The 11,411-nt window shown below is 49.2% G+C and overlaps 1 long non-coding RNA gene across 1 annotated transcript; it reads left to right on the forward strand.

Moving 5' to 3' along the window:
* Window positions 1–1,389: 1,389 nt before the first annotated feature.
* On the forward strand, window positions 1,390–5,078 carry LOC309349559. The gene is made up of 3 exons (XR_014160031.1): window positions 1,390–1,530; window positions 2,845–3,029; window positions 4,829–5,078. It is a non-coding gene; the product is annotated as an uncharacterized lncRNA (long non-coding RNA).
* Window positions 5,079–11,411: the final 6,333 nt, after the last annotated feature.

Genomic DNA, 11,411 nt, shown 5'->3' on the forward strand with positions numbered 1-11,411 from the left:
AAGCGTGCCAAAACCAGGAATAAAAGTGAAGCATGCCTGTGGCCAATTTAACTGCTCCTTCAGAAAAGAAACCACATGCCAATATCAAGAGAAGAAATGTCAATAGCTAAGGAAATCCCTTAATGATAGAAACAAATCCCAAACAAAATCTGTATGAGGGGTCCGCTGGAGTCGTGGAACTGTTCTCCTGACACTGCTGAGAACCTGGATGGGGCAGCAGCAAGGCCATGGCAGCCCAATCACCTGCTGGGACCAGCACCATCAATGTTTGTCCTGGATTTCAGACAGAAAGCTTTTGTTTAAAGGCACACTAATGTTTAAAAGCCTTGAGAGTGTTTTCTCTGTTCAGATTAGACAAGCTGCTACTGTGATTGTATTTTATAACAAAAATTGTCAGCGAAAAAGCCCAGGTCTGAAAAATAATAGGAGACCCCCGCAAAAAATATAAGAACGCAACGATCTGGTAACCGCTTTTTATGAATCCCCATAGAAAGAGAGTAAACAAATGATGGCAGTTCCAGGAAAAAGAACACAGAGGTGACAACTGTAGTGTCTGTCACAACAAATTTCCCATTGCATACAGATTAAGGGTGTAAAAACAAATTACTCGGTTCAGAACCCACTTTGGAGCCTCAGGCTGAAGCCTAGTAATGTCCTCAAACTTAATTTAAGATCTGAAAAGGAGCCTTGCTTCGGTTAGTTTTGCAAAGCTTCAGCTGTCTCCCCATAAATTATAATGAAGATATCAGCAAATGGGTTTAATGTGTCAAAACTGGATGAAATTTGCAGGCATAGTAGTCTTCTGAGTGGATGAAGCCTACTAAGTATCAGAGGAATGTGTGTAAGGTTTGGTATTGTCCTAGATGCCTTAAAGATGATTGGGTAAGAGTACTGATTTCTTCACCTCTGCCATTGCTTTCCCAAGAAATTGTTTGGAATAAAACATTATCCTTTCTATGCTCCTGCTTTATTGTTGATAGAGATAGTGAATGACATTTTATTGAAATATATCAGATACGAGGATTCTAGAGAAAACCCAACTCAGCAGATCTTGGTGCTGTTATTTCTCTTGGGGGATTTGAAACAGCTCTTGTTGTTAAAAGGGGGTTAGAAAATTCCAACTCATTCTATGCTGTGTGCAACTACGTCTGGTCATGGCTGTTGCCAGTGCAGATGGCAGTCCTTGTGGCTGCTTGGTTTCCTCGAACTCTCCAACATGTCATAGCTTCAGAGAACAGAACAGAGGCTTGCATATCTGAAACTGGCTGGAGGGCATATTTGCCTGTGCGTCCTTGCTAAGAAAATGCACCAGGAAGACAAGAGCGAAGGAAGTCTGGTGACCTGCCATGCTCTGTTGAGGGAGGAGTCAGTCTTGTAGCCTCTTATATATCTCCTTCTTTCTCGGCTCTGCGCCTTAGGTTCCAAAGGAAGTCACAAAGCATTTCGACTATTTCTAGGAAGTGGTCCTTGCTGCTATGAAGCCAACCCTTCTCTTTCTGCTCCTCATCCTGGCATGCAGCTGCAACTCTGGTAAGCATCCGTAATGCCATGCAAAACTCTCTGCCTGAAAACACTGTAGAGCAGGGTTTCTCAAGCCTTCTACCCCTCAAGGCCCACCTGACGTGGCTGAAAATTACTGTCACAAAGTGGTGGTGCAGGGACAGAACCAGTCTCAAAAGGGTGGCAGGGAGACGCAGAGCTTAGCATAACCAACTGGCAATCATGGACGCCATTCTCTACTGATATCTAATTGATCTTTGGACGTTGCTACATTTGCATTACATGCAATAGGTCTCAGTTTCAGTCTCCAGCACCTCTAGGCAGGGCTGGCAAAGACTCCTTGAGAGCCAGTGTGGTGTAGTGGTTAAGAGCGGTAGTCTCGTAATCTGGGGAACCGGGTTCGCGTCTCTGCTCCTCCACATGCAGCTGCTGGGTAACCTTGAGCCAGTCACACTTCTCTGAAGTCTCTCAGCCCCACTCACCTCACAGAGTGTTTGTTGTGGGGGAGGAAGGGAAAGGAGAATGTTAGCCGCTTTGAGACTCCTTAAAGGGAGTGAAAGGCGGGATATCAAATCCAAACTCTTCTTCTTCTTCTTCCTTGACTGAAATCCTGCAGAGCTACAGCCAGTCAGTGTAGCCACTACAGTGGTACCTCAGGTTAAGTACTTAATTTGTTCCGGAGGTCCGTTCTTAACCTGAAAATGTTCTCAACCTGAGGTACCACTTTAGCTAATGGGGCCTCCTGCTGCTGCTGCCGCCGCGCCGCCGGAGCACGATTTCTGTTCTCATCCTGAAGCAAAGTTCTTAACCCGAGGTACTATTTCTGGGTTAGCGGAGTCTGTAACCTGAAGCATATGTAACCCGAGGTAGCACTGTACTAAGTTAGTTAGTGGCTTGATTCGGTGTAACGCAGCTGCCTGTGTTCCTGCTGAGATATTGCAACTCAGCCCCTGCATTTTAGGCAGAATTTGCTTATTAGGAAGCTATAAGCAGAAAATGTTTTTTCTTTTATATTTCTCTCTTCTCATTCCCCGTTCCTGATAATATTCTACAGCCTTTTAAATGTGTTTGTGGGAGGTTTTGTTGTTTCTGTGTTAACTATTTATTTGTGCTTTTATTTAGTGTTTTTATCTTGTGAACTGCCCTGAGATCTTTTGAAGGACGGTATATAAATCTAACAAGGAATAAATAAAAATAATCAAGCCATACACTCTTCCCAGTTACTATTGTCATTATACATTTAAAACTCCAAAGATCTGAAAAAAAATGTATGTGAAAAGTTATTTCTTAAATCGCCAGCTATTTAGTGTTTTTGTTTTGTTTGTTTGTTTTGCTTTAATGCAGCTTTCTCCATCTGTGAGCCTGTCAAGTCTTTCGTAAAAACGGTGCTTTTTAAATCAGATGATGAAGTTGAAAAAGAAGTTTCTAAGCACACAGAGGACAGTGATGCCAAGAATGCTGTATTTAAATTGAAAGAATGTGTCGGCGAATTAAGCCTTATGCAAAAAGCAACCCTGCTTCCTGTGGTGGTAATTATATTTTGCTACAACTATCTAGAAAATTAAGCCAAGTCATTTGTGGGGAGTTGGGGAGAAGGAGAAATAGTTTTGTTCGCACTCTCTACCATGGGAAGCTGAGGTGGGGAGGGAGGCAGACGGACAGATGGAGGAGGAGGAGGAGGAGAAGAAGAAGAAAGGGAGGCACAGCAGACACACCCTAACCTTGATGTTCATGGGGGAAGTCAGCAGGGGGGGGGGTGAAAGGCAACAAAAAGCAAACCTTTTGAGTTCGTGGTTCATTTTCTCTCCTGGCTTCAGAGGCGCTGATGCATCTCCTTGCCAAAGGTGGAAGGGATTTGGTGGTGGGGATGGGGAGTCACCGATATAGCTCCTTGCCAAGGGTGCATGGGGGCCTAGGTACGCCTTTGCACACATGCATGCAATCCTTTCACTTTTAAATTCACATTTCAACCTTCATATTTCAGGTGGTGGACTACTTGTACAGCATAATTGTGTATCTATGAGATAACTGGCTAAGTCAGAGGTTCCACTGTTGAATTAATTCAACTAAATAGTTTTAACTGGATTTTAATAATAATAATAATAATAATATTTTTAATTTATATCCTACTCATCTAGCTGTGTTTACCACCACTCTGGGTGGCTTGCAACATATAAAACACAACAAAATATCAAATGTTAAAAAACAACTAAACGTTTAACCAACACCAACCCAACAAAAATGAAGCAGAGCAACCAAAATTAGAACCATTTAAAACATTTTAGCCAGTTGCCCCAACCCAAGAGTTGTTCCAGCAGTGTCCCAGTGGCCTCCTGGGAGCCTCTTTTAGCTGTTCAGGGTGAGTGTGGGCCCCGCCCCCTAGGCCAGGTGGAAATGGGCCTTTCAGCAGGGAGCAGTCTATTTTGAATAATTGTGCAATTAATTGTCACGGTTTTGAACTTTATTGCATTCTTATCTTCCTTAGTGGGTTGTGCAAAGCAGTGTTCTGAATGATGCTTTTTATAGGGGGTGCTGGGAATGAGTTCATGGAACCTGGGTGTGTGTGTGACCCCAAAGTTTGATAACCACTGAGCTAAACAAAGATACCAATATTGAATTAATTATGACTGAAGGTCCTACCTTCGTCTAATTCAGCGGACAAAGTGGTGCTCATGAGGTGTAACTAGGGTGGCCACCAGGTGAAAAACAGGGGAGTTGCTCCTGCTCCTATAATAATTGTTTAGATGAAGGAATTCCAGCAGTTGTCACTTGCTACACCTGCAGAAATTCTACTACACAACTGTTAAAGGTACAGGAGTCCCGTCCTCTTTCCCAACTGACCAGCCTATTGACTCCCTTGTTTGGTATAATGCCAGTGAATACCCATGAGTCTTTGGGTTGTATCTAAGCTGCTGTTCAGCCCGTCCAAAAGACTTCCACTTGTGCAACAAAACTTCCTCCTTCCCTCCTCTCCCCTGTAGTCCACCACGCACGTGCCTTCAAAATCTTCTCCAGAGGATTGGAGGATCCCTCAGAAGAGATTTTGAGAGTGGGCTGTGAGGGGGAGGGGAAGCCCTGCTGCACAAACAGAATTCCATTGAAAAGTAACAGGTGGATATCAGTGTGAGTAGTATTCTGGTTTCTACTATATGAAGAAGAGGCACAGTGCTCCTATACCACTCAGATCAAGGCTAGGACCAGTATAGTAAGGATGTAATAACTTTTTAAAAAACTTAATCATCTTTCCAGACAATATATAGCCCATATTGTTAGGTTGGGATGACACTGGCACTTTATCCTGACCTTTCCTCTGTTCTTTCAATTTCAGAGGAATGTGATGAAGAACTGCGACTCAATCCAGTAGCTTCAGTTTTCAAAGGAAATCTACAGCAACCTACAGGTCAACAGCCAGATAAAGCCAACTGCAAGTTGCATCCCTTCCTTCTCGCTGATCAAGGAGCCCCATCTTTCCTTTAGAGTGCATCCATCATGATCTACAAAACTTGAAGAAACCTCCTATAATATTTCTAAATCACTCAAACTTCCTGTTTCATTAAACTCATTGCCTTGCATTCAAACTCTGCTTTGTGTATTCTTGATGACAAGTGCTCTTTGCTCACCAGCTGAACTGCTGGGAGGAGCACAAACGTTTTGGTTGCAAAGCTGACTTTGTAGCAGTCACTTGGGTGTTTGTAATATGCCATACTACATGGCTGGTGATATTTGTAAGAGTTTCATCTTCAATCTGAAATAATTCTGCAGATCATTGGCCCAATGCAAGGGGTTATACTAACTAACCCAACACAAAGAAGTCAAAATAGAACAGAATAGTTGCTGGACTTCCCTAATTTCAGGGGCAAGATCAATTGTGAGCTAAGCCTTCCATTCACTTACCACCTGATTTTGCAATATGTGAAACAGCTTCACTTCATGTGTTGTAAAATGTAGGAGTAATTAGAACACATGGAGATTATAATTTGTGATATGCTATAGTACAGAGTCAGAGGTGTCCTCGGGTTTCGGGTAAGAACAGACAATATTGCTAATGGAACTTGTTATGTACTGAAGTTCTCACCCTTGGCCAGCAGGGGGATACAGTAGATAGTTTTCACTCAGGTCCATATATGCAAATAAGGGATTGAAAGTGACATTCAGTGATTGGATAGCTACAGAAAGTGGTTACTGTTGCGTTGTACTGGAGCTCTATATAAGCAGGCTGGCTGAACCCTGCAGTTCAGTTCTGTTCTGGCCTGTGAATAAACAAGAGCCGTTTGAGGAATCACTGTGTTGTCTGATATGTTCACTCACAACTTAACAGAACTTAGCCACCTTAGATATAAAATACTGTTACACGCCATCCCAATCTCCACAGATTCTGGGGTTCCAGGCACTTACCCAGGGTTGTGTTTGCATTGGGCAGACGAAGGCACAAAGGAGGCTAGTGTCTTTAAGAAACATGCTTTAATAACACATATTTACAACCTGAGCCTAGGATGGAGGAGTACACAGCATTACATCTCCAGGGTGTCTCTCCTTACTTCTCTCATAGCTTCAGCCATCTTGAGTCCAGAGCAGCCAGCCATCTTCCTCAGCCTCTGGGATACAGCCTCTCCAGCCAGCAGCCAAGATAGTTCTGCCTTTCAGCTCCTACATGAAGTTCTGACCCCTCCTTTCTCACCCCCCCCCCCAAGTCCCTGGAAACACAGCCCCTCCCCTTCTGCCTCTGGCATTCCAAGCCCAGTTTTTAAAACCTGCCAATTCTCCTGTCTCTGTCCACTTCTCAGAGCCACATGGTTCCCCAGGTGATTCCTGGCCAGGAAGCTGGTTTAGCCTCCATTTTTACACTGCATTTATACTATTATTAAAAACCTTAAAATAAATCAGAAAGTTAAAAAGCCCAGTAAAAAAATAACTAACTTCAGCATAGAACACAACAACAAAAACAATTAAACCCAGCATAAAACTTGGCGAATCCAATCGATCAGGAGTAGCCGGCATAGTGCCCTCCAGATGTGCCCTCCGAGACAATTTGCTGCCTGAGGTGAAGCAGAAAATAGCAGCTCCCTGGGAACTATTTTGTTAAGGGTGCATAGATAGGGAATATTGGGCTCTGGGGACCAGATACAGCCATCCAAGCCTCTCTGTCGGGGCTCAGATCACCCACCTACAGTTTTGCTTTGCAGCCTCCTTGAGGTTTTTGTTTTTTTTTACTGACTGAATGTGTCTTTGGATGGTGAGAAGGCAGGGTGATGGTGGGAGAGTGTGCATCTTGTTAAGTTGTGGGCGAACATAGCAGACGACACAGCAATTTCTCCAGAGCAGCTCTTTATTTGTACGCTGGCAGAACTGAACAGCAAACCGCTCAGCTGGCCTGCTTTTATAGGCAGCCGGCTGTCAACATTGTAGCAACAACAACCCAGGGTTTCCCGCCTAAAATAACTGACGTGGACCTGAGTGAAAACTATCTACAGTATCCCCCTGCTGGCCCAGGGTGAGAACTTCAGTACATAACACCCCTCCCCACCGAGATAAGGCGTTAGTTACAATCGTAATGGTTTCCTTAATATACAGCACTACGCGTAATGGTTCAATTAGGCACAAAAGCATATCGGTTACATTTCCCATACTTAGATCAACAGTGATACATGTCCAACAACATAGTCCTTTAAATAAGTTGGGCGCTTGGGAACTCTGCCAGACCGCCGGGGACTGGTAGCCAAGTTCGGGGGGGCCACACAATTCTTGCTGAGGCAGTGGTGCGACCCTAGGTGGCGTTGAAACCAAATCCCCTGGATCCGCTGCTGTGGGTGGAGCCTCCGCAAGTGGAATGGTCTGAGTCTGTGGTAAGTCTGGCAGACCCTCTGAAGCGGCTTGGTTCAGCTCCACGCTGGCAGTTTGCGAGGGAGGTGTAGGTGGAGCCTCGCCATCTGTAAGTGTCTCTTCTGGAGTCACAAGCGCAGTTGGGGGCACCACGGTAGTGTCCAAGTCCCCAACCCTGCGCCTAAGCTGGTCTGTGTGCCGGCGCCACAAGCGTCCGTCTTCGAGTGCCACCTGGTACGAGCGAGGTCCAGTGACTCCCACTACTGTGGCTGGCACCCAAGGAATGTCCCCCACATAGTTCCGGGCAAAGACCTGGTTTCCTGGAACAAATGACCGTGGTGTGTTGGCACCGCCTGGGGGTTCGGCCACGGCAAAGTCCGGGTGCAGCCAGTCGAGCGGTGACCTGAGGCGGCGGCCCATAAGCAGTTCAGCAGGACTCCGCCCTGTGGCCGCATGAGGGGTGATGTGTTGCATGAACAAGTATTCGGCGACCCGCTTGTGCCAGTCTCCCCGGTCCAGGCGCGCCAGTGCCTCGCCTCTTTTGCCAAGCGCACCATTCTCTCCGCTTGCCCGTTGCTGGATGGATGAAAGGGTGCCGTTAGGGCATGGCGGATGCCCAGTCCCAAAAGGTACTGCTCAAAAGTGCCTGACGTGAACTGCGGTCCGTTGTCAGAGACAAGGACATCAGGACACCCATGCATCGCAAACAGGCCTTGCAGCACCCGGATGACGGCCTCGGTAGGGGTGGAGGGCATCAGGGCCACCTCCAGCCATTTGGAATAGGCGTCCACCACTACCATAAAGGTCCGGCCGTGAAAGGGGCCAGCTGGATCGATGTGCACCCTCGACCAGGGTGTCTTTGGCGCCTCCCAGGTGTGTCCCTTAGCTGCTGGTGGTGCAGGCCTCGACTCTTGGCACGCTTGACAGGCGGACACCCAGGTAGTGATGGCATCATCCATGTTAGGCCACCAGACGTAACACCGAGCCAACGCCTTCATTTTGACAATTCCCGGGTGGCCAACGTGCAGAGCCTCCAGGACGCGCTGACGGAGTCCCTGGGGAATCACAACGCGGTCTCCCCACAGCAGACAGCCGCGATGAGCCGAGAGTTCATGTTGTCTGGTTGCGAAGGGCTGGAACTCCGATGCAAAAGGCCCTTGTGGCCACCCCCTCCACACCCAGTTGAGCACCCGGCTGATGGTGCGATCCTGGGCAGATGCGGAGGCCACAGTGGCGGCCGATACAGGCGCTGCCGGAAGATCCTCAATCAGGAGGAGCGATGAAGCTGGAGCCGGGTCTTCCACAAATGCTGGAAGAGGGCAACGGCTGAGGGCGTCGGCATGGCCCATCGATTTCCCCGGGCGATGGACGAGCTGGTAGTGGTAGGCAGCCAGGAAAACAGTCCATCGCAGCGTGCGTGGCGAGAGGACTGGTGGAGTTGGACGATCACTGGCGAGGAGGCCCAGGAGCGGCTTGTGGTCAGTGATGAGGTCAAAAGTCCTGCCATAGAGGTATTCATGGAACCTCTTCACTCCAGCCACAAGTGCCAGTGCCTCCTTGTCGAGCTGGCTGTAATTCCGTTCCGTCGGAGATAGCGTCCTGGAAAAGTAGGCGAGCGGTGCTTCTCTTCCGTCTGGAAAACGGTGACTAAGGACAGCGCCGATGCCAAAAGGTGAGGCGTCGCAGGCAAGGACCAGCGGCCTGGATTCACTGTACTGTACCAGCACACGGTCTGATGAACGGAGAGCCTTGACTGCGTTGATGGCTGCCGTCTCCCGATGACCCCAGGACCAAGGCGTCTTTGTGCTGAGGAGTCGGTGAAGAGGCTCAGCCACCGTGGCTTTGTGGGGCAGGAACATGTTATAAAAGTTCAGCAGCCCCAGGAACGCCTGCAACTCCGTCTTGTTCTTTGGGATGGGGGCCTGCTGGATAGCGCGGATCTTGGATGTGGTCGGGTGAAGGCCAGAGGCGTCGATAAGATAGCCCAGGAACTCTACCTGTGGAACGGCGATCTGGCACTTCTCCCTCTTTACCTTGAGCCCGGCCTCTTGGAACCTGGTCAGTACGGCACGGAGGCGCTCGAACAGCTGCTGGTGTGAGTCTGCGGACACCAAGACATCATCAAAATATGGTACCACGCCCGGAAGCCCTTGCAGGAGACGCTCCATAAGGCTTTGGAAGATGCCAGGAGCCACACTCACCCCGAACTGCAACCGGCGGCAACGGAATGCCCCTCGGTGGGTGATGATCGTCTGGGCTTCAGCAGTGGCATCATCGACGGGCAGTTGTTGATAGGCTTGGGCAAGGTCCAGCTTAGCGAAGACCTTACCCTCACCCAGGGAATGCAGCAGGTGTTGGACAACAGGAACCGGATAAGCGTGCTGCTGAAGTGCCTTGTTGATCGTGCACTTGTAGTCAGCGCAGATTCTCACTGACCCGTCTGGCTTGACAGGCGTGACGATGGGGGTTTCCCACTTGGCGTGGTCAACCGGCTCCAAAACTCCTTGGGCAATCAGCTTGTCCAGTTGTTCGTCCACCTTAGCCTTGAGAGCAAAGGGAACCCGGCGTGGCTTTAGCTTGATGGGGGCGACTTGTGGATCAAGGCTAAAGGAGATGGGCGTACCTGTATATTGCCCCAAGGTGCCGTCAAAAACCTCGGCAAAGTCTTTGACCAGACCCTCAGTCTCTGCGTTAGAGATGCAGTTGATGCTGGTGACTTCCAGACCGAGGGCATCAAACCAGTCTAGCCCTAGGAGGCTTGGCCGCTGACCTTCGACCACCACCAACCGGAGCAGGCCCGAAAAATCCTTGAAGGCAATCCAGAACCGGCCAAGGCCTACCACGGGAATGTCGTTTCCCTGGTAGTCTCTCAGGTGTACGCGGTGAGAGTCGAGTTGCCTTTTGGACACTCTGGGTACCAGTCTTTTGATGGTGCTCCAAGACACGATGGACAGGGCAGACCCGGTGTCGATCTCCATGTCACATGGAGCTCCTTCAATGAGCACCGTGATGTTCAGCTTGCGTCGCGTAGGTGAGTCGGTTTGGCCAATCGTGGTTCCAGACGGGCAGCAGCAGTTGGTGAGAGCGAAACAGCTTTCCTTGGCAGACTGGAGTGAAGACTTGGACTTGCGTGTCGGTGAAGGGGTGGTGTCAGATGGAGCCGATCGGCAGACCTTAGCGATGTGGCCCCTTCTGGAACACTTCCTACAGATGGCGTCTCTGAATCGACACTTGGCACGGGAATGGTTCCCTCCGCAGCCGGCACATTCCGGTTGGCCCTTGGGCTTCTGTTGGAACTTCCTGCGCTCCCGCTTTGTCTGGTGCACACCATCGTCTTCACTGGAGGATGCCTCATCACTGCTGGCCTCTTCATGATGCACTGGAACTGGCTTCCTAGCAAGACGCGGGCTGCTGGACTTGCGGATCTCCTGGGCGGAGCGTTCAGCAGCTTCTGAGGCCACAGCCTCCTCAATGGCTTTCTGTAGCGTGAGGTCTGACTTGGCGAGGAGACGCCGTTGCAGATGGATGACTGCACAAACAATTCGATCCATCAGGGCATCGTCTAAGTCTCGGAACTCGCAGTGCATTGCAGCCTGTCGCAGGGCGGTGGTGTAGTTGTTGATTGACTCCCCCTCTGCCTGGTTCCGGTGATAGAACGCATGGCGGGCAGCAATCTTGGACGGCTTTGGTGTGTAGTGGTTGCGGAGCTTCTCTTGGATCGTGTCCCACGGTGTTGCCTGGACTGGATCGTGTCCCACGGTGTTGCCTGGACTGCTTCAGGCGCAACCAATGCTCGGGCCATCTCAAACACCTCAGGCCCACAGAGGCTGAGGAATAGGCCCCGCTTATGCTCCTGTGATACTTGCGTCAGCTCGTTGGCTTGGAGGTAGCAGTCGAACCGAGCGAGGTAGGAGTCCCATGATTCAGAGGCTGGCGCAAACGGCGGTAGAGGCACAAGTGAAGCCATGATCCCGATGCCGGCGTGAAAGGCGATGGATGGAACACCGTGCTCTAGCCAGAACAGTCAGCTCTGAATTGGTTCTGTTCAGTGATTTCGCTCAGTGATTCAGCTCAGTGATTCAGCTCTGCTC

This window comes from Podarcis erhardii (assembly GCF_964252035.2).
Source record: "Podarcis erhardii genome assembly, chromosome: 1".
NCBI classification, from domain to species: Eukaryota; Metazoa; Chordata; class Lepidosauria; order Squamata; family Lacertidae; genus Podarcis; species Podarcis erhardii.